The following is a 24221-nucleotide window of genomic DNA, read 5'->3' on the forward strand; positions in this document are numbered from 1 at the left end:
CACTCACCTCCCCCCAGCACTTTCAGCTGCTGAAGGAGGAAAATAAAGGGGGTCTGTTCCTCTATATGCCGCCCCTCCTATCCACCGCCTGCCCCAAGCTCTTGTGTACTCCCCGTCCCTCCCATCCTCCACAGTGCTGCCAGGTTCCCCCCTCCTGCCAGCTGCTGCAGGGGATGATTTTTGGATGGAGAGCAGGGAAGGGGCCAGTGAATGTGTAATTTACCAGCCCCTCTCTTGTCTTAATGAGTAGAGTCAGTGATTTGTAGAGATCGCTGACCCAGTTCATTTATAACTGAGGCATAGTAAACTGTTTTAACTATGCTTCAATTTGTGAATGAACCGGAAGCCTCTGTACAGAGCTATTCCTGTCCATTCATTCTGTGCATCTGAGGCTGCAGAGATGGAAATTGGAGGCTGTGTCCTCAAACTCCTTCCCACTCATCCCCACCCCCCCACCTCCCCCAGCACTGCCACTGACCCCCAGCCCCCCCCTCCCTAGCCCTGCCACTCATCCCCCCTCCCTCCCTAGCACTGCCACTCACCTCCCCCCAGCACTTTCAGCTGCTGAAGGAGGAAAATAAAGGGGGTCTGTTCCTCTATATGCCGCCGCTCCTATCCACCGCCTGCCCCAAGCTCTTGTGTACTGCCCATCCCTCCCATCCTCCACAGTGCTGCCAGGTTCCCCCCTCCTGCCAGCTGCTGCGGGGGATGCTTTGTGGATGGAGAGCAGGGAAGGGGCCAGTGAATGTGTAATTTACCAGCCCCTTTCTTGTCTTAATGAGTAGAGTCAGTGGTTTGCAGAGATCGCTGACCCAGCTCATTTATAACTGAGGCATAGTAAACTGTGTTTACTATGCTTCAATTTGTGAATGAACAGGAAGCCTCTGTACAGAGCTATTCCTGTCCATTTTGAGGGCTGTGTCCTCAAACTCCTTTCCCAGTTTCAAAGATGAAATGTGAGAGGTCTGCTTAGACCCCTGATATCTCACCCACAGTCCAAATTCCCATCACACATGGTCATGGAATGAGCTTTTAAGGTAGTGGGTGCTGTAGCGACCACCAGCTGGATATTGGAACCTGCATGATATGTAGATATTCGCCAGCACCAAGGATCATCAAATTAATCGAAAAGATCACATCACAAAATAGTGTCGTTTTGGAGCCACGCAGGACCCCTTTGTCTGGCCTTTATTTGGATGAAACTGATGATCCTTGGTGTGCTGGTGAATATCTACATATGATATCTCACCCAAGCCCCCCAAAGGGGCTCCTAAAAAATGTAAAAAAATAATAAAAAAATAAAATTGTGAAAATAAATAAATAAATAAACTGGTAAAAATAAAATAACTAAAATAAAAAAATACTGACACCAGTGGCGGAACTACCAGGGTCCCAAAAGTTGCACTTGTGATCGGGCCCTTGTGTTTCACCACCGGCTGGGGGTCAGGGGGACCCTTTATGGTTTCTTTCACCCGGGCCCTGAAGGTTCTAGTTGCGCCTCTGCTCTAAGTGTAGTAATATGGTTACTTTTAATAAAGGTTCAATATTTAGCAACTCACAAGGTTGATGATTAAAAGAGGGACATCTAAGTATGCAGGCATTCGGGGTAAAGCTGTCCACATAGACCATCCTCCTCACCGCCGGATCTCACCACCGTCAGTCTGCAGTCATGACCGTGAAGACTACCCTGCAGTAGAGCAATCTGAAAGCGAGGCTTGAAGCGCTCGTGGAGTGCAGTGTGGAAGGGATGATGTCAATGGCGGTGCGGAGGATGGTCTATTTGAACAGCTTTACCCCAGATGCCTGCATACTTAGATGTGCCTCTTTTAATTATCAACCATGTGAGTTGCTAAATGTTGCACCTTCATTATATGCAACCATTTTGCTACACTTAGAGGCGCCTCAATTTTCTTTTATACTCAGTTCTGACATGACACTACTTGTATATCAAGACATCGCTTGTTTATGGTGCATGTTGGCACTAATGACAAAGTTAAAGGTAGGTGGAGGATCCTTAAGAACGATTTCAGGGACTTAGGTAATAGATTGAGGAAAAGGACCTCCAAGGTGGTTTTCTCTGAAATACTGCCTGTACCTCGAGCCACACAGGAGAGGCAGAAGGAGATTAGGGAACTTAACAAGTGGCTGAGGAATTGGTGTAGGAAGGAGGGGTTTGGGTTCCTGGAGAACTGGGCTGACTTCTCAGTCGGCTACCGGCTCTTTAGTAAGAATGGGCTGCACCTTAATGGGGACGGTACAGCTCTTTTGGGGAGAAAGATGGCCACCAAGTTGGAGGGGCTTTTAAACTAGGAGACGGGGGGGGAGGGCTCAGAAGTAGAGTCAGTCAGGAGGGAGCAGAGGACTGAAGGCAGCTGTAGGGTCAGCAGCGACAGTAGGTCCACAATGTCAATTGGCAGGTCTGTGCGGGAAAATCTCAGACCAAACAGGAATAAACATAACCGCCAATTGCGCTTAACTTCTGTAAAACTAAGAGGGGTATATGCTAATGCCAGGAGCCTAGCTAATAAAATGGATGAGTTGGAAATATTGGTACATGAGGAGGACATAGACCTTGTGGGAATAACAGAGACTTGGTTCGACCCCTCACATGACTGGCTGGCCAATATCCAAGGGTATTCGGTGTACCGGAAGGACAGGGTAGGAAAAAGAGGGGGAGGGGTATGTCTCTATGTCAAGAACAATATAAAGGTGATAGAAAGGAGTGACATTACGGATGGGATGAACATGGATTTAGAATCTGTGTGGGTTGAACTCCATAGGGAAGGAGAAAAGGGGAAAGTAATTGTGGGGGTTTGCTATAGGCCACCTAACCAAGGGGAGGAGGTAGAGCTGGAATTCTTAGCACTAATGAGTAAAGTGGCAAAATTGGGATCAGTCGTCATATTGGGGGACTTCAATTATCCCGACATTGACTGGGACGAGGGGACTGCACACTCACAGAAGGCCCGCCTATTCACGGAAACCTTACTGGATAATTACATGTCACAGTTGGTGGATTCTCCGACTAGAGAAAATGCAGTCCTGGATCTATTGATCACTAATGACCCAGACCTAATCTCGCAGGTAGGAGTCCAGGACAATCTGGGCTCTAGCGATCACAGGATGATCACATTTAGTATAAATAACAATATAACAAGGCAAGTGGGGAACATAAGAACCCTAAACTTCAGAAGGGCAAACTTTCCAAAATTGTACTCATTGATGGAAAGGGTAAACTGGGACCAAACCCTGGGATCCCTGACCACAGAGGAAAAATGGGAATGCTTTAGGAACATATTAGGCAAAGGCATCTTGCAGTGCATTCCTATGGGAAATAAATTTAGAAGAGACAAAGCCAAACCTGGCTGGCTAAACCGTAGCGTCAAAAAACTTATTAGGGGAAAAAAATTGGCCTTCAAGAAGTATAAATTAGAGGGCACAGTATCGACTTGCGAGCAATACAAGGAGGCAAATAAGAAAAGTAAACAAGAAATCAAGATGGCTAAAATCAACTTTGAGAGACAAATAGCGGAGGATAGTAAAAAAAACCCAAAGAAATTCTTTAAATATATCAACAGCAAAAAAACTAGGGCAGAGCATATTGCACACATAATTAACAATGATGGGAGGATGGTTACAGAGGACACTGAAAAAGCAACCGTGCTGAATGCTTTTTTCTCGTCAGTCTTTACACAGGAAACGGAGGGGTACACTGACCATGACTGTTTGGTTAGTAGTAATACACAGGACTTGCCACTATGGCTAACAGAGGGTGAAATCAGGGAAAGGCTGGATAAACTCAACACAAACAAATCACCAGGCCCGGATGGCGTACATCCGAGAGTACTCAAGGAACTCAGTAAGGTTATATCCAGACCACTGTTCCTGATCTTTGCTGACAGTATTAGGACAGGAGATGTACCAGGGGATTGGAAGAAAGCTAACATGATTCCGATATTCAAAAAGGGCCAGAGGCATATCCCGGGAAATTATAGGCCTGTCAGTTTGACATCAATAGTATGTAAACTTCTGGAGGGGATGATAAGGGACTATATCGTAGAGTTTGCTAAAGACAACAACATCATCAGCAGTAATCAGCACGGGTTTACAAATGGGCGTTCTTGTCAAACCAATCTATTAACATTCTACGAGGAGGTGAGCTGTGAGCTAGATAGGGGGAGACCAGTGGATGTGGTGTACTTGGATTTCGCTAAGGCGTTTGATACAGTTCCCCACAAGCGCTTAATTTATAAAATAAGGTCTGCAGGTATCGACAGCAGGGTTTGCTCTTGGATACGGAATTGGCTTAAAGGGCGTGTCCAAAGAGTGGTAATAAACAGCGCATACTCAGACTGGTCTGAGGTAGTAAGCGGGGTGCCCCAGGGCTCAGTCCTGGGACCAACCTTGTTCAATTTATTCATAAACAACATTGAGGTCGGGATCAGTAGTTCGATATCAGTTTTTGCAGATGACACAAAATTGGCCAGAGCAATAACTGCACAGCATGAAGCAGATATCCTACAGAATGACCTGGACAAAATTACAGAGTGGGCAACGACATGGCAAATGAGGTTTAACGTGGAGAAGTGTAAGGTTTTGCACTTGGGACTAAAAACATAAGAGCACAATACACGTTAGGAGGGGAACCCTTGGGGGAATCAAAAATGGAGAAGGATCTGGGAGTCTTGGTTGATGATAGATTAGGCAACAGCATGCAATGTCAAGCGGCAGCTGCCAAAGCCAGCAGAATATTAGCATGCATAAAGAAAGGGATGTATTCCAGAGATAAGACTATAATCCTTCCACTTTATAAAACTCTGGTCCGACCGCATCTGGAGTATTCTGTCCAGTTCTGGTTGCCAGTCCTCAGGAGGGATGTGTTGGAGCTGGAGAGAGTCCAGAGAAGGGCAACTAAACTAATTAGGGGATTGGAGGACCTTGACTATGAAGAGCGTCTACAATCGCTCGATTTATTCTCCCTGGAGAAGAGACGTCTGAGGGGGACATGATAGCAATTTATAAATATCTTAATGGGGATCCCAGCTTAGAAAAAAAGCTGTTCATTCGAAGGGATTGCATGAGGACTCGAGGGCATACAATGTGATTAGAGGAGAAGCGTTTTAACCTCAGGCAACGTAGGGGGTTCTTTACTGTTAGGGCTACAAGATTGTGGAATTCTCTACCACAAGAGGTGGTTTCTGCGGGTAGTATGGTGGCTTTCAAAAGACTCTTAGACTTACATCTCAAGGATCAGAACATTCAGGGGTATGTGAGATGATTACAGCCACACACACCTACACAGGTTGAACTGGATGGACTATTGTCTTTATTCAACCTCACCTACTATGTAACTATGTAACTATATGTAACTATCAAGTCAAAATTTATTAAAAAATTTTGCTTGTCTCGCAAAATTCTCTCAAACCAAGTTACTCTCAATCCAAAGTTTTACTGTGTTATTCTTTTTGATATATGCATTGTTAATTTTGATACTTTATATAGCTATACCTGCAAAAGTGACCAGCCTGATATGATCTTTTAGGACTTATTTTCTGACTAAAGTTGTACTTTAGGTGGATAGATCATAAAATAGTATTCATATTCAAGAGAAATACAGTATTAAGGTTTTCATTGGTCCCATTCTTCTAGAAAATGACATCTGCTTGGCTCATACTAAAGCTGGGCATACACTGTAGGATTTCTCTTGCTCATCCCCATGGGATGAACATTACAAATCCATGGATTCCCCCATCCATGCTATATACAGCATGAATGAAGAAATCTTCCCTACCGGCTATTGTTTTATGACAGCCGGCACTCGTGGTTGTTAGAATAACCCAAACAATGAGTACAATTGATTGGATGCAGCTGCTGTTCCGTTGACAATTTTTCACCCCATCTATTGTAATTTCGTATTATCACTGTTGGGTGGGATGGTGCCAACAGGGCCACACATGGTACAAATTTCATCCAGTCTCTGATGAAACTCACTGCCATACCGTAGCAATTACCACTGACCACGTGGTCATTTTTATGATTGTTCTACAATAAAGTTTGTGTGTACTTTTTATTATATTTTGTTGTTCTACTCTATTACTCCCTTAATCTGCCTGTAAAGTCCCACTAGGTTACCGATTTTCTTTCTAGTATTTATTGGGATGTAGAGATGGCCTTGCGGTTTGCCCGGTGGTCGCTTCGCGGCAAACTTTGTTCGTTCGCGATTCGCCGAACATGTGAACATATGGCGATGTTCGCGACCGCCATATTAGTTTACATTGTGAAGAACTTTGACCCATGACACATCCATCAGGTGGTACAGGACAGCCAATTGAGACATTTCAGCACATGGACATAGCCACTCCCTTATAAATAGACCTGATCTGGTTGCCATTTTACATTCTGCCTTTTGTCAGTGTAGGGAGAGGAGCAGGGACAAACTGTTATGGCGCTTTTCCACTGCATTGAACGGATCGGTTTGGCTCGGTTTGTCGCTTTTCCACTGCATAGTACTGCATGGTGCCTGTTAGAACGGTTCGGTATGTTTTGGTATAGCGGCGCTTTTCCACTACATGTCACGGCTTGGTACGTCTTGCTTAAACAGTACCACCTTGGTTGGGGGTTCCAAGCGGGCCGTACCTATACCATATCCCACAATCCTTTGCATGCAGCATTGATTGTTTGTCACTACTAGCCACTGATTGGTCAGAGAATCGTTGTAATCCCACCCACTTACTACTTAGTGGAAAAGCAAACCAAGCCGAGTAGAGCCCATACAGTGCTAAAAAGGTGCCGACTCGTATCATGCAGTGGAAAAGCAAACTGAGCCGAGCTGGGCCAAGCTGTCCCGAGTGGAGCCGAGCCGGTACTTGCAGTGGAAAAGTGCCATTAGTGACACAAATCATTAGCAAATAGGTCCACAAAAGTCCTTTTAAGGACTGGTATAGGTGCTTTTGTCAGTGTAGGGAGAGGTTGCTGTGTGGAGCAGGGACAGACTGTTAGTGACACAAATCGCTAGGTAATAGGTCCACAGAAGTCCTTTTAAGGACTGGTATAGGTGTACTATTGTTTGGCCTATATTCTGTCTTTTTGTCAGTGTAGGGAGAGGTTGCTGTGTGGAGCAGGGACAGACTGTTAGTGACATAAATCACTAGGTAATAGGTCCACAAAAGTCCTTTTAATATAAGTCCTTTTAATATAAGTATTTTAATATATTGGTATAGGTGTACTATTGTTTGGTTTGCAGTATATAGGGGTGTAATACACTTATAATATACTTTCTAATATAGAAAACATATTATAGTGGATTTGAAGCGGAGTGTTATATAACAATATACTTTCATAATAGTGTATTTGGGTACTGCAGAAATTTTGCCTCTTTCGCTGCGTTCCCTCTGCTACACACAGTGACAAACGTTACAGGGAAAAAAAGTATTATAACTGGTGTGATATACCAGTGGCCTCCCAAAACGACAGATTGAAGCGGGGTGTTATATAACAATATACTTTCATAATAGTGTATTTGGGTACTGCAGAAATGTTGCCTCTTTCGCTGCGTTAACTCTGCTACACACAAAAGTTACTGGGAATTTTTTTTTTATAACTGGTGTAAAAGACTAGTTCTCCCCTAAAATTACAGATTGAAGCAGGGTGTTGTATACCTTCTTCCACATATACTGCGCTTCTCTAGAGTCTTCTGTCACAGGGTCATTTAAAAAATGACAGGCAGAGGAAGAGGCAGGCCCTTCCGCAGGGTAGGTAGGGTAGGGGTAGGGCAGGAGCACCAGGCTGGAGCCAAAGTGGGCGGTTGCAGAATGTGCGTTTGATTACGTCAAAGAAAGCACCAGACTTGGTTGAGTGGCTCACTCAGCCTTCCTCTTCTGCACCCTCCTCATCCTCTCTATCTGCACCCTCTTCACTCTCTGCTGTGTGCACCCCCAAAGACACCACCACCACCATATGCCCTCCGCTTCAGTCACAGGAATTATTTTCCGATCCTTCACAAGACATTTACGATGCACAGCCATTCTTGGCATCGGATCAGAAAGAGGAGGCAGCAACAGCCGCCACTCAGCAGTCTGACGACAGTACCCAGATCAGCCCAAGGAGGTTGGTCTCCGCTGTTGCTGCCTACTCCGAGATCTCTAATGTTAGTTGTGGGGAAGGTGACGTTGATAATGCAGAGGCAAAATTTCTGCATTACCCAAATACACTATTATGAAAGTATATTGTTATATAACACCCCGCTTAAATCTGTCGTTTTGGGGGGCCACTGGTCTATCACACAAGTTATAATACTTTTTTATAATTGCGTTTGTCACTCTTTGTAGTTGTAGTATCGCTGCAGAACTGCTCACCAGTCACAATGCTGCACAATACAAATCCACTATAATATGCTTTCTATATTAATCCAGCATTGCGACTTCCTCATCTTCCTGCTCCTGCTCCTCGACGGCTTGATCAATGTCACGACGCAATGCGCGCTCCAGAAAGAAGGCGTAAGGTACGATGCAGAGATGTATAGTAACGAAGTAGAACTACTTAAGTACTGTACTTAAGTACCGAAATGCGGTATCTGTACTTTCCTAGAGTAGAATTTTTTTCTCCTACTTCTACTTTTACTTCACTACATTTTTTCGATGATTTCAATACTTCTACTCCGATATTTTGATATTTTTTTTTTGTGCTGCATAGTTACTCGTTACTTTTAAAAAAATTACCACTGCCAGAACAGTAGATGGCAGGTTGCATAAAGCTCAAAAAAATGTGTATAATGTCATTTGTAAATCAGCGCATACGAAAATAAAGGCTGTGTATAATAAAAGCTGCTATACCAAATCTTTCCAATAAAAAAGAAAATATGACACAAACAAATAAATGATGCTACAGCGCTTAAAGTGCATCAAGAAACTACTAACAAATACAGGTTAATCATTTGAATAAATCATTTGAAATAATAAAAAACAATATGATGTTCATACTTTTGACTTCTTTCTTTAATAACTACATAACACAGTACTTGTACTTTTACTTTCAGCACTTGAGTAGAATTTTTTTTTCAAAACTACTGGTACTTTTTACTTTTAGTACTTAAGTAGCAAATTTTTTGAAAAAACTACTTGCAATACTTAAGTAAAAAAAATGTTGAATACTTTAGTACTTCTACTTAAGTAACTTTTTCTGCGAGCACTTCCACTTCTACTCAAGTCACTTTTTGATGGAGCACTTTTACTTTTACTCAAGTAGAAATTTTGAGTACTTTATACAAGTCTGGTACGATGTCACTGATGGCGCCCTGGCTGAGACTGACCAGTTTGGTGATCTCAAGTCTGCGTCGCGCATGAGCAGCCACTGGCACGGTGAAAAAAACCCAAGCTTCCCAGAACCTGTCCTGCCGCAGAGTTCGTACAGGTAGTCTTTAACTGCACGTTTCTGCTGGAGCAGCCTATCAAGCATATACAAGGTTGATATGCTTGATAGGTTGAGTTCGGGCAGTCACAAATAAGACGTCTGACGGGTAGGTTGTGTCGCCGCTGAATGTCAGCAAGGCGAGCCATGGCCATTCTGAAATGGGCCGAGATTTTCCTGGCCTGCCGCAAGACGTCCTGGACCCCTGGGTATTTGACAACGAATCGCTGCACGACCAAGTTTGGGACATGTGACATGCATGGCATGTGTTTAATTTTGCCCTGTTTCAGTGTGCTCAGCAGATTGGCACCATTGTCTCACACCACTTTACCAACTGTCAAATTGAGCGGTGTTAGCCACTGATCTGCCTGTGAACGCAAAGCTGAGTGCAGGACCAGTACGGCTCTTGGCTTCCAGGCACAACAGATGCAGCACAGCATGGCAACGTCTCATCTGGCATGTGGAATAGGTTCTGGGATCTTGGGCGGCGCAGCAGAAGAGACGGTAGCAGCGGAAAAGGAGGAGACAACCGAGCAGGAGAGGGAGGATGGAGTACGAGGAGGAGAAGAAGAGGCAGGCCTGCATGCAATCCGTGGCGGTAAAACCAAATCTACATGGGTGCCACAGGTTACATGCTTGACGGCCACCAGAAGGTTCACCCAGTGGGCAGTAAAAGTTATATACCTTCCCTGCAGTGTCTGCTAGACCACGTGTCTGTGGTCAGATGTATCTTGGCACCGACACTGTGTGCTAGAGATACATTCACTTGCCGCTGAACATGCGAGAAATATTTCCTTCCTGGGACCTTCTATAGTGGTGTTCCAATGGCCACAAATTTTCGAAAGGCCTCCGAGTCCACCAGTTTATCTGGCAGTAGTTGGCGGGCTATCAGTTCCGACAAGCCAGCAGCCAACCGTTGGGAAAGAGGGTAATCTGGCGTCATCATTTTTTTACGCTCGAACATTTGGGCCGCAGAAGCCTGCCTTTTTCGGCATGATGGAAGGTGGATTGGAGGACAATTGTGAGGAGAGAGGAGAAGGAGAAGAGGCTGGATGGTGGTGAGAGCCTGGAGTGGGGCTTTGTGGGTTGTGGCGTCGCTTCCACTGGGCTCGATGATGGGAGTCCAGGTGCCTTCTTAGACCCCTTTCACACAGACGGACCGTTCAGATCCACCTCTCCGTTTTTTTGGCGGATCTAAACGGTCCCCCCCATGCATGTCTATGGGGCATCGGATGTCAGCAGAGACATGTCCGCTGTCGCTGACATCCGATCCGATCGGATCCGTCAAATCTGGACGGATGGAAACCCTATTTCTATGTACCTATTATTATGGATCATCATTAGGTGAGTGTTGGGCTTATGCGTTGACTGCAAAGGCTCCAGCATCAGGGAACGCATAGACCGACAGGTGTCCGTCTACATCGGATTAACGGCCGATGTGGACGCTCTGAGAAGTGATGAACCCCTGGACTACTGGGTGGGCAGGCTTGACCTCTTGCCAGAGCTTGCACAATTTGCAATGGAACTGTTGGCTTGCGCCTCATCCAGTGTCCTGTCCGAAAGGACTTCAACGCAGCAGGGGGGATCGTGACCAATACGCTCACTCGCCTAGCTCACGACAGTGTTGACTACCTCACATTTCTAAAAATGAATAAGGCATGGATCTCAGAGGAATTCAACACATGTGACCAGTAGACCATGTTTGATTCAAATTCCTCATGACAGGCCACAAATATCCGCCACCACCCATAACAATTCATGGTCCCTGTCTTAGGTAAATACAGCGGCATAAAAGGCCTTTTATGTCCGTTAAATGCCTAATTGCTACAGTCTGTCCCTTCTCCACACAGCAACCTCTCCCTACACTGACAAAAGACTTTTGTGGACCTATTAGCTAGCAATTTGTGTCACTATACAGTCTGTCCCTACTCCACACAGCAACCTCTCCCTTCGCTGACAAAAAACATTTGTGGACCTATTAGCTAGCTCCACTTCTGTATCCTGTGAATGCCCAATGTACCTCCAGCCACAGAATACAAAGTTCTTTGCTGTCAGGTGAATGCCTATTGGCTAATTTTTGGGGCCTGTACTGGCCGACACTTACTTCTGTATCCTGTGAATGCTTAATGTACCTCCAGCCACAGAATACAAAGTTCTTTCCTGTCATTAGCCTGTGGGTTAATTTTTGGGGCCTGTAATGGCCGAAACTTACTTTATGTATCCTGTGAATGCCTAATGTACCTCCAGCCACAGAATACAAAGTTCTTTGCTGTCAGGTGTACGCCTTTGGGCTAATTTTTGGGGCCTGTAATTGCCTACACTTACTTTTGTATCCTGTGACTGCCTAATGTACCTCCAGCCACATAATACAAAGTTCTCTGCTGTCAGGTGAACGGCTGTTGGCTAATATTTGGTGCCTGTAGTGGCCGACCCTTACGTCTTTATCCTGTGAATGCCTAATTTTTCAGACTGGAATTGAAAATCAATGGGTCTGTAAACATTCCGCTAAATTGTGGAATGGATGCGGACCCATTTTACAGACGTGTGAATGGACCCTATATATATTTGACATGTATTTACCGGCTGCTGTCAGTCTGGCTGATTTAGAAAAAAATATTTTTTTTTTTGCTGAAAAAAAAATAATTTTTATGGCAACTTTTCCAATAGCAATACTTCTGGTATGTCAGTGTCCATGTTGTGGGACTATGTGTGCACAGCTACTAAGTATTTTGTGGCTGCAAATATGACCTGGTGGTTTTTCATGTTCTCCTGCCATTAAAATGAATGGGGCCCGCCGCGAACCTGCAGGTTCGCGAACATTTGAGCGAGTTCGCACGAACCATTCGCGAAGCGTCCCGGCAGATGTTCGTCCATCACTATTGAGATGTTGGCAAAACCCCTTTTATAAGACCAGTGCTCTTTCTTCTCTTTCAAAATGTGTGGCCATCTCTAATCTCTGATTTCAGCCTTTTTCTAAGTCACTCTTCTAGAACAAGTTAGGAGTAAAGAGTTTTGAATTCACTTGCTGCATGATTTTTTTTTTAAATTGGAGACTGAGACAGCATCAAAGCCATAATGAGCCAGGTAGCATTGTTGGAAGATCAGCAATGGCAGTTTCCCTTTATATTCTCATGTAAGGTCTTCTAACCCCCAAGTAATTTCAAATGTTAACCACTTCCAGGCCGCTCACTGCATATATACTGCGGCAGGGCGGAACGGCTGCGCAAAGTCACATACATGTATTGACTGCAGGGGTTTCGAGGGCGCAAAATGATGACGGAGGGTTGTCTATTAAGGGTCTTTGGTGAGAATAATCTTCTGTCTGGTATACCATGATCCTATTGTAGATCTGTATCTTTTTTTAGGCGTTCTAGGGGAATTCCTATTTGGCAGAAGGTGATGATATACTGTAGCCATCTTGATATATATATAGTCCATCCATTTGGGTGGTGGCCCCATGAAGCTGAAAGGCTTCAAATAACATCCACAGGTAATTGTATTTCTTGCTTATGGAAAAAGATAGCTTTACATCTGCAGCCTATAATGAGTATATTGATACAATATTGTGTATAATGGCCCTACGGGTTGACTTAATGCCAGTGGGAGGACTGTTTTATACATAACGTTGGGCTAGATGGTCCGGTATATGGCTTAATCTATACAAATTGATAACCAAGTAAGTGAACAATAGCTGGCGAGCGGATACATATATAGTTCTGTAGGACTTTGGATAAATTACTTTTTGATGCTATAATCATGTTTTGTTTGACCCTATATAGGGCTATACTTCAATTCCTCCTTTATAAGAATCATATGCAATTTTTGCAAAATCGCACATTTTCACAGACGCTGCTATCCAGCCTTCATTGTTGGAGCTCCAAGAATGCTTTGTAAGTCAATGCAGTGATACAGCCCATGACCTATTCATATATATGTAAAGATGTTGAATATTTTGTGTCTCTCTTTTGTTATTTAGGACAATTATCTGTGCTGCCAAACCTAGCAATTATATGTGAAACGCGTCGACCTCTTGGAATATAAAGCATAGATACAGTGATTGTTAGATCGCTTGGTATACTGTATGTCATACAATAAGAGCATGTTTCATGGTTTTTAACAAAGTCTTTTTTTAAATATTGTGCAATAAATTTTGATATTTTAAAAATTGTTTATAGTCCTCCTTTTGATACCAGTAAAGTTTGACATTCTGTCCCAATTTTTTTCCCCCTTCCCAATTTTTGTTTGTTTATAGTGCAAAAAATAAAAACCGCAGAGGTGATCAAATACCACTAAAAGAAAGCACTATTTGTGGAAAAAAAAAGACATCAATTTTATTTTGGTACAGCATTGCACAACCGCACAATTGTCAGTTAAAGAAATGCAGTGCTGTATCACAAAAAATGGCCTGATCATTAGGGGGTAATACCTTTTAGAGCTGAAGTGGTTAATACATGTCGATTTAAAAAAAAAAAAAATTACAGAAAAAACATAAATACAACTAAGATATATTTTTAACATGTAAAATGACTATTAACTATATTTAAGTTGAAGCATGTTCAAGCATATGTTTTGGAGCCTACAAAGCTTTTTAATTGTGTATCATTTGTGCACTAACAGTCCCTCCAGCAAGGCCCACAAACTACCTATTCTTGGTAGCAAGTTGATTTTCTTGCCTCTTCCTTTAACAGGGTGACAAGTTGACAACACTGTACTATACCTGCTTCAACTACAGTATGATACGGTGATGTATTAGGGGGTGTAGCTGTCAGTGATGTCACCCCTGATTCACAAACCTCTAGTTTGCCAGTCAGTGGCTGGCCATGCCTACCCCTGGCCATTGAGTTTGACTGCACTTGCTATACACACAAGTCAAGTGGTTATTAAAGTTGTAGTGTCTGCCACAAGTGCAAGTGCTGCTGAAACCCTCCCACTATTACCTGCGTTTTCTGGGAGTGGAAAGGGGCATGAATGATTTTTTTGGAAATATAAAGTGAAGTGGCAGTGTATTTAGCTAAGATAAAATGGAAGCATATTTAGCTAAATTGCAAGTTTAGTATTATTTATGAATACAAGAAAGAGACTTTAGATGTACTTCAAATAAAAGGAAACATATAGAAACTGATTTCAAGCTCCAAGACTCAATGTACACTGGGCTTACAAAAACGACTGTTCCCTTGGCAGAAAAAAATGCTCATTTTTTGTACATAGTTTAGACGAGTATAGGGAAGTTTTGTATTTTTTCTGCCAGAAAGCTCCAATCAGAAACGCAAACCAGAAGGGTTTTTTTTTTTCCTGCCTCTAAACGTTGAGCTTAAAAAATGCCTGTAATCATCCTAATGTGCATGGACACGTAGGATAACATTGAGCTGCTTCTTTAGGCAAAACACAAAACTCCTGTAGTAGCAGCAATTTTTAAGCCAGTATGCATGGAGCCTAAAGTTAATGAATGGGTGAAAAAAAGAATTAGTACATCTTTACAATATATACACATCTCCACTGTTTTATCTTGTTAATCCTGCCAAAAATCCAGTGAGCTTGTAACTTCTTGTGAACTCGTTGCACAAAAATTCCAATCACTGTTATCAGCACTGCCCAGTTCACTTTTGTGGATAACATAATAACCCCCCCCCCCCCCCGCCCTGTGTTATGAGAAAAGAAGAGGGGGAAGTGTTTTCTGTCCCTAGCACAATTTATATCCTTTGTTGACAACACTACTCCATAGCGAATGAGTGTTGTCACAGGAAGCCTGAAAAAGAAAATAAGAGTAGCCTCTAAATTTAAAGTGTAATTAATGGCAACAATGAAAAACTGCATGAGCAGGCAGGCTATTTATCTCAGAAGAGACATGCAATGTCTCTTCTGCAATTAAATAAACCTACCTGCCTGCTCACAGTCTTCTGTGTCCGAAATGGTCCCTGTGTGTAGGGATGACTGACTACTGTGCTTGCTTATCAAGATGGCTGAAGAGAAGCACCCAGGAGGAATCGGGGAGAAGATGCAGGCATGAGCGAGAGATCCCTTTTGGATTTTAGATCTCTGGTGGGGAGGTGAACATGGTGCCTTTAGTTCTGCTTTAAGAACTGGTAAACTTTTTTTTTTTTTTTAGTTCTTCTTTTTTAGTTTTTTTTTTTTTTTAGTTCTACTTTAAATCCATGCAACCATTGTTGAGCAATTGACCATGGAAAATCAGCAGTCATGGCACCTTCTGTTGAAATCTTTTAGCAGCAAAAGGTTACATAGTTCCAATTTCATTCTGTGCCTGGACACTGCAAATAATTCATACAGAATATAAACATATTTATTGGACAAGGCATGGCATTAAATTAATTTAGCATAACACAGAAAAATAGTCCGCACACTGACAGACTCAGTAGAAAACTTTATTTAATGACCTATTATTGGTGACATTCTTTTTATTACTTAAATGAATTAAAATTATTATAAACCACTCTCTTATTCATGAATGAATTTAGTATTACACAGAAAAATTGTCTGCACACTGACAGACTCAGTAGAAAACTTTATTTAATGACCTATTATTGGTGACATTCTTTTTATTACTTAAATGTATTTAAATTATTATAAACAACTCTCTTATTCATTAACATATTTAAAAAAAAAATGCATTACAAGGCTACAAAACTAGCATGTAACATTTTATCCTCAATGCTCAATAAAGTGTTCCAGGCAGTGAAAGGGTCAACAGATGATTCAAAGATTGGCTGCTCCTTCCTCTCTGCTCCCATAGGAGGCTTCTAGCATTTACTGATGTGTTTTAGCTTATCCACCTCCATAGAGAATAGAAACCAGTGAGGGATGTGTAAAGTCACTGGCCTGCCCATTCTACACTTAGGAAAGAAAGAACACAGTGTAAAGGCAAGACCAAACTCACTTTGTAATGTACTGCCAGATCTTTAAAAGTAATATTTCTTTTAGGATCGTGTGTCTGTAAAAAGGGAAATGAACATCCTTATATGGACTGAGTATTTGTTCAACTACATGGCAATGTGATCAGATTACTGTAAATGTCTTTATCATCATGTATCAATGTTTAAAAAATATATTTCTATTTATTGTGTTGATTTTATGTGTACATGGAGAAGCTTTATTTCCTCAGTTCAGATCGAGCAGTCTTTCTCAATCGAGGTTCCGTGGAAACTTAAGGTTCCCAGAACAGCCTTTCTGAACCTTTTCAATAAGGAAGATCCCTTGAAATGACTTTCAGGTCTTGGGAACTCCTGTTAGGTAAATCCACAGCTCATGGTACCTTCACGCAAACAGTAAGTTGAGACAGAAGAATGCAAAAAGAATAAGAAATATGACATACTTAATGTATTTTACGAAGTGTAAAGAATCCGCGCTAATGGAGAAAATTATTGTTGAATGGGCGGCTGCAGCCTACCTTCAAAGGGGCGGTATACCAATTGTAAAGTAGAAAAGGGAGGGAAGGTACTGGGCGCTGCCAAAATAATAGGGTGTAAATAAATATAGGGAATTAATAAAAAGTGTAGATGTCTCTCAAAGGAGTAGTGTAAGTGATAAAGTGCTGAATGCGATATAATGCAATATGCTGAAAAATTGGAAAAGTATCCTCGAGGTCAATGCACAATAAATACACATGTAAACAAATAAATAATTAATAATACACAATGCCCCCAAATTGATAGATAAAGTGCAATAGTGATAAGTGCAATAATATAAAGTGACTAGGTGCTAAAAGATATAACAGATGGGGTCATTTTAAAGTGACTGGTGCTAAAAATTGATATAACAGATGGGGAAATTAAAGGTGACGGTGCTCCGAAACGGAGAAAAGGGGGGTGGGGGCGCCCCCAGAGATGGCAAATAGAAGAAAGTGTGCCAAATGGTGAATTGAATCAAATCGCATAAAGTGATAAGGTGAGATGAAGATAGAGGTATGGCCCAAAAAATGGGCAAAGATAAAGGCAAATACAAATATGAAAATAGCAAAAAATGAGGTATTATAAAAAATATAAAAAAATAAAAAATAAACAGCAGTTCAAAAGCAAGTGAAGTCCAGTGACAGTTGTATACAGTGGCATGTGTCACATAACAAAAAACAGAAATGCACCCCCACCTTTACAGATAGCTACAAAGAAAGTACAAAATTGCTGATTGCCTAAGGAACTCCTAGCAACCTCTGGAGGAACTATTAGTCTTCCTCAGAACTCTAATTAAGAAAGATACTATACATTTTGCTAGGGATTCCTGGAGGGGAGAGCAGTTTCAAATTGATCTCTTGCTTACACTGCCTACCAATGTAAGGGGTCACTACAATGTTTATTTTCTGTGTTTCTTTTCTGGTAATTATTTAATTAAATCTTTATTCAAAATTTCCTACAACCTGCTTTTTTCTCACAGCTATAGAACCGTAAATTTTCTCTCTCAAACAGCTTTTTTCACACAATATGCATTGGGTTCTTGCACTGGCCAATGCACACACAAGCCACAAACTTCTTGTTTAGTATTTAAAAAAAATGAGGCAGATGGCATTGTATTGCGGTGGTTACAAAAAGGCAAGGTGTCAATAAAAAAAAAAAAAAGCTCTTTACCACAATGCATGTAAAAAAACTAACCCTAGTGCACACTGCACATCACCATTACATGCCAGCACATATGTGCTAATGTGTGCGTTGTGGTGTGATCATATCATACCCTCGGTATGAGTACTGCTGTGCAGTGAATCATAGCAGGCTGATATTAGGACAGATTCAAGGACCTATAGTGATACATTAAAAAAAACAAAACAAAAACGTACCAGAATAGAAAAGCAAAATAATACTTTCCTAACCTGTGGCATTCAGCATTTAACACTTTCAGGAATTTTGGATGCTGGCATTCCCCATCCCCATCTCTTACTTGGAAAAACCTACAGCCACTGTCAATTAGTCTATGGCTTAACAGGGTTGAAGACATAAATAAGATGGAGGATCTTGTGCCTACAGCACAACATCAGGAAGAACGGTATTCCAAAAACTGAACATTGTGGAACATGTTTGTCTTCTCTGAAGAGGGGAAAGCTCTTTATGATGTTTAACCACTTCAGCTCCAGAAGGTTTTACCCCCTTAATGTCCAAGCCTTTTTTGCGATACGGCACTGCGATGCTTTAACTGACAATTGCGCGGTCGTGGGACGCTGTACCCAAATAAAAGTGATGTATTTTTTCCCCACAAATAGAGCTTTCTTTTGGTGGTATTTGATCACCTCTGCGTTTTTTATTTTTTGCGCTATAAACAAAAAAAGACCGACAATTTAAAAAAAATATATTTTTTACTTTCTGCTATAAAACATTCCCCAAAAAAATTTTAAAAATATTTTTTTTCATCAATTTAAACCAATATGTATTCTACATATTTTTGGTAAAGAAAATCCTAATAAGTGTATTTTGATTTGTTTGGGCAAAAGTTTTATTGTCTACAAACTATGGGATAGATTTATGGACTTTTTATTTTTTTTATTGTTTTTACTAGTAATGGTGGCGCCAGGACTGCGACATTGTAACGGACAAATCTGACACTAAGTGACACTTTTTTGGGGACCAGTGACACCCATCCAGCAATCAGTGCTAAAAAAATGCACTGTTACTGTATAAATGACACTGGTAGGGAGGGGGTTAACACTAGGGGTGATCAAGGGGTTAAGTGTGCTCTAGGGAATGCTTTCTAACTGTGTGGGGGGTGGATATGCTAGAGGAAAAGAGAGATTTGTGTTTCAGCTTAGCTAAAACACAAGATCTTTCTCTGCCTCTGTGACAGAACAGCTGTCTTCCTTGTTTACATAGGCAGACGGCTGCTCTGTCATTCCCCTGCACAATCACGGGTGGCCCCGCTGATTGGCTCCTGCTGTGTCTGATCACAGCGGGAGTGGCACTCTGGCAGCATGCTCGCGCCCCTGAGAACCCATAATCACGTACCTATACCTGATTTTGTGCAGTGGGGCCGCCCTGCTGCATTCGCGGTTGGCAATCTGGAAGTGGTTAAGTTACTGACTGACACAAGCTCCTGGGTGAACCACTTAAGGCAGTAGTAACAGCATAGGTGTTGTCTTTTCAACACCCCCCATCCACCCCCAACACCCTCTCTCTGTGTTTCTTTTTCTTTCCCCCCTTTTCCTTTTCCTTTACTTTCCTTTCTTTTCTCAAAACAACAACAAAGATTAGGCAGTTTGTTTTCCTTTTTTGTTGTCGGACCTGCACCATCTATGGTTCGCATGTCTGGATTTAATTTACTGTATTATGGTGTATGACTCACTATGTATTTTGTCTTGTTGACATTGATACTGCCTTTTCTTGTTTAAATAAGATATTTGAAACGAAATATGCACACATTCTTAAAGCGGAGTTCCACCCACATTTGGCACCTTTCAGGGGGGAGGGGGGAACGGGTACCTGTTTTTGACAGGTACCCTTCCCCACTTCTGGGACATGGCCGCGGCCGCCTGTCCCGGAAGTTCGGCCCCCTCCTCCTTTCCCCGCCAATAGACATGCACAGTGCGCTTCACGCATGCGCAATAGGGACCCGGCAGTGAAACTTCCCGTTTCCCTTACCGGCAATGGTAGGTGCTAGGAAAACACATTTTGATGGCTCTGTTCTGCTTATCAGGGGAGCCAGATCTGTTAGTTTAGCCTGTCACATGTTGCCAAGTGTGATTTATTGGGTATTTATAAGGGAGTCTCCCCACTGTATCCAATAAGGGAGCTTGTTGGACAGTGAAGGAAACCTGACCAATAGCACACCAGGGTTTATGGCTGTCCCAGGGGCTGGGCATTGCTGCAATGCATCCTGGGATTGGTAATAATTCCGGAGGGAGCATGCGACAGGGTGTCTTTGGCGGGAAGCAGAGTCCCAGGAGGAGGCAGACAGCTGTCTCTACTCCTGCAGGTGTGAGGAAGGGGGTTCAGGCAGTCTTGTGGATTGCACAAGAGTCCTGTGCACCTTTGGCTCCATTTCAGGTCCGAATTCAGGCAAAAATTCAGGCTGATTCATGCCTGAAACAGAGAACAGGGACGCACCGTACCCCTTCTGTGAGCCACATCCTAATTCAGTGTGAACCCAGCCTGAATGTCCATAGTAACTCCACATTTCTAATGTAAAATGTATATTTTGATTGTGTTTGTCTACCACACAAGCATGAGATTGAAATGAGACATGAAGATGTAAAATGCAAAATAAGCATTCTAATCTAACTGTAGGGATACAGTACAGGTAGCTAGGGGTGATTACGTATACTTTTACAAATCTTTTAAAACCCCAAAAGCCCAAAATTCCGGGGTGCTCTAGTAGGCATGTTCCAACACTTCCTGGCAGTATTGAGAGCTGGCCTGTGTCTACTATCTGCAAAATAAAGGAGTGCAAGTTGTGCTAAATGAGGATTGCCCTTATTATATAGCCCAAAATATGAAATTGTTAGGCAATGCTACCCCTTTAGCAGAAAACAAAAGGTTTCACAATTACGTCCATTGCTCCGGCGAGGGGGAAACCTTTGTGCTGCTTCAGAAAGTAGATACCATAGTAATACTGTGTTTTGTATACTAGAAACCAAACCTATATTTTGCCCTGAGCATTAAGTAATTATAGCATCCTATAAAGGTGGAGCACATATAAGACAATACTGAGCCAGGACAATAGTCGTCTTGTGTTTGTGCTGTAATATGTTATATGTAGCACAGTTGTGAGCACAGAGGAGTTACATGCTACCTGAGGCCTGGGGTTCTAACTTTCAGAAAAGTAGGTTTTGTCTTTTTCAGCAAAAGAAGAATTTGAGTCCATTGAACAGATACATCAGTCCTGGCACATTTTCCCACAATTATGTGGAAGAGCACAGCTATGATGTCCCGGAGATGAGAAAACCTTACATCAGGGGTGTCAAACTCAACTTCACCCATCATAATGCTGGTAACCGCACCAGCATTATGATTGCCCTCAAAGGGCCAGTTGCATCTGTAATATTAGAAGTCCAGAGTATCCCAACCCCCTTACATCAGATGTCAAGAGTCTCCCCCCCTCCCTCCCTTACATCAAAGGGCACCCCCTTACCTTGTGCTGCTGCTGGGAAGAGGCTGGGGCAAGGACTAGGAAGCAGAAAGTGAAGGGTCTGGAGGATGCCCAAGGAGGGCTTGAGCTCTACTGCAGCTCTAGGAGAGGTGTGAGGGCCACATTAAATGGTCTGGAGGGCCAGATTCGGCCCACGGGCCTTGTGTTTGACACATGTGCCTTACATAATGTTATTTTGTACAAGCAGTGTAGCTAATTTGAGAACTGCTTGTGACAATTAAAAAAATAATTATGTCCTTTGTTTATGAGATAGAGGGAACGCTTTTTTGCTTTACCTGGGTAATGTGCTCATGATATTGCATATTTTTGATGTACTTAGTAATTGATAAATGCTTTGAAGATGGGTAGATCTTGCAGATTTCTAGATTTCACCATACATGGCTGTCCTTTTTACCTGTTAACTCTTATATAATACCAAACATCAAAACCATGAATTGGCTCTCTCTACAGAACAAAGTTCCAGCCATTTTCCATTTTTTTGAATGGAGGAAATTAATATATATAGTCTGGGCCATTGCGTGTTAATCAAAATCTTGATTGTTCCATTGTCCCTCCACTTATGTATGTTTCCTATTCACATTGTAGAAAAGCTGTAATGCCTTTGTTTTGCTTTAAAAAAAAAGTTAATATACAATTTTTTATCTTTTTTTTATTGGATTTATAAAATGTTTTATAAATAAACATTTAACATATAATAAGGAATTTGAAGAGTAACCTTGGTTCACTATAGAGACAGCACAGCTGCTGTATTGAGGCTGCTTTGTCTGACCGAATCCTCAGATGAAGCCTCCTGATAAGGGATCACTAATTAGTATTCTGACTTGTGTGAATAAATCCTAACTTAAGGTTTTGAGTAGTAATGAATCCAAACCCCATTGAAGTGAAAAAAAAAAAAAAAAAAAAGGAATGGCCATTTCCTAGGCTAATAGGCAAGATACTATCAAACAAATGACATGGGGGGGGGGGGGGGGGTCTGTCCTGGGGAACGTGTACCAAAAAAAAAAAAAAAAACACAAAAAACTATTTGCTGTAAGAGGAAATTGTGATTTCCACATTGATCAGCAGAGTTTAATTATTTATTTATGTAATTATTTTTTATTTTATTTAGTACAGTGTCACCAGACCAACCAGCCAGTGTCCTAGATCACTAGCCAACCCAATGCAGTGTCACTGGGCTGGGTTGGCTAGAGAATAGTGACACTGGCTGGCTGCAGGGTGGGGATTGTAAGTCAGTGCAGCCAGCCAGTGTCCATGATCATTAGCCACACTAGTAAAATGTCACCATCCCAGTACTGCCAGTCAATGTCACTGATCATTGCCACACCAGTATAGTTTTGCCAGACCAGTGCAGCCAGCAACAGTGTCTCTTATTGCTGCCACACTAGTACAAAGTTGCCAGACCTGCGCAGCCAGGAAAACTGTTCCCAACTGCCGCCATACCAGTCCCAATGGGACTAGAGCAGTGTAAGCCAGCAAAAATATTCCTGATCACTGCCAGATGAGTCCTGGTATGACCAGACCAGTTTAAGCCAGTAACAGTGTTCCTGATTACTGTCACACCAGTCCCAATGTCACCAGACCAGTGTATTTCTGATCACCAACACAGCAGTTCCAGTGTTACCAGACCAGTGCTGCCTGCAACAGTGTTCCTGAACATCTCCACACCAGTGCTGGTGTCCCAGAGCCAGTGCAGTCAGCAACAGTGCCCCTGGTCACCACCACATGGGTACCAGTGTCACTAGACCAGTGTATGCCAGCAACAGTTTTCCTGATCGCTAGCCACACCAGTCCCATTGTCACCAGAATAATATATACCAGCAACTGTTTTTCTAATCGCTGCTACACCAGTGCCAGTGTCACCAGACTAGTGCAGCTAGTGACAATTTTCCTGATAGCCACACCAATGCCAGTGCCACCAGAGCCAGTGCAGCCAGCAACAGTGTTTCTTATCACCATCACACTAGTGATATGTTGCCTCTGCCTGCCACCTGAACTGACCCTGGTCTATGTATTGACCATGTCTCTGCCTGCCTCCTTAACCACTTAAGCCCCGGAAGATTTTACCCCCATTCCGACCAGGGGGTATTTTACGACTCGGCACTGCGTGACTTTAACTGACAATTGTGCGGTCATGCAATGTGGTACCCAAACGAAATTTACGTCCTTTTTTTCCCACAAACAGAGCTTTCTTTTGGTGGTATTTGATCACCTCTGCGCTTTTTATTTTTTGCGATATTAATAAAAAAAGAAAATTTTGCAAAAAAATGACATTTTCAACTTTGTCTTTTAAAAAATATCCAATATACTCAATTTATGTATTTTTTTTGGCCAAAATATATTTAGCTGCATGTCTTTGACAAAAAAAAATTCAATGAGCGTATTTTTATTGGTTTGCGCAAAAGTTATAGCGTCTACAAACTATGGTGTAAATACAGAAATTTACGCAGCTTTAATTTTTGACTGCCTATCTCATTTCATGAAGTGCTAAAATGGCAGGGCAGTACAAAACCCCCCCAAACTACCACTTTTTGGAAAGTAGACATCCTAAGGAATGTTCTGAGAGGCATGTTGAGCTCATTGAATATTTCATTTTTTTGTCACAGGTGTTTGAAAAATGACTAAAAATTTTTTTTTTTTTTTTTTTTTTACACAAAGTTGTCATTGAAATGATATATTGCTCACACATGCCATGGGTATATGTGTAATTACACCCCAAAATATATTCTGCTGCTTCTCCTGAG

This window comes from Pelophylax lessonae (assembly GCF_965119305.1).
Source record: "Pelophylax lessonae genome assembly, chromosome: 5".
In the NCBI taxonomy this organism is placed as follows: domain Eukaryota; kingdom Metazoa; phylum Chordata; class Amphibia; order Anura; family Ranidae; genus Pelophylax; species Pelophylax lessonae.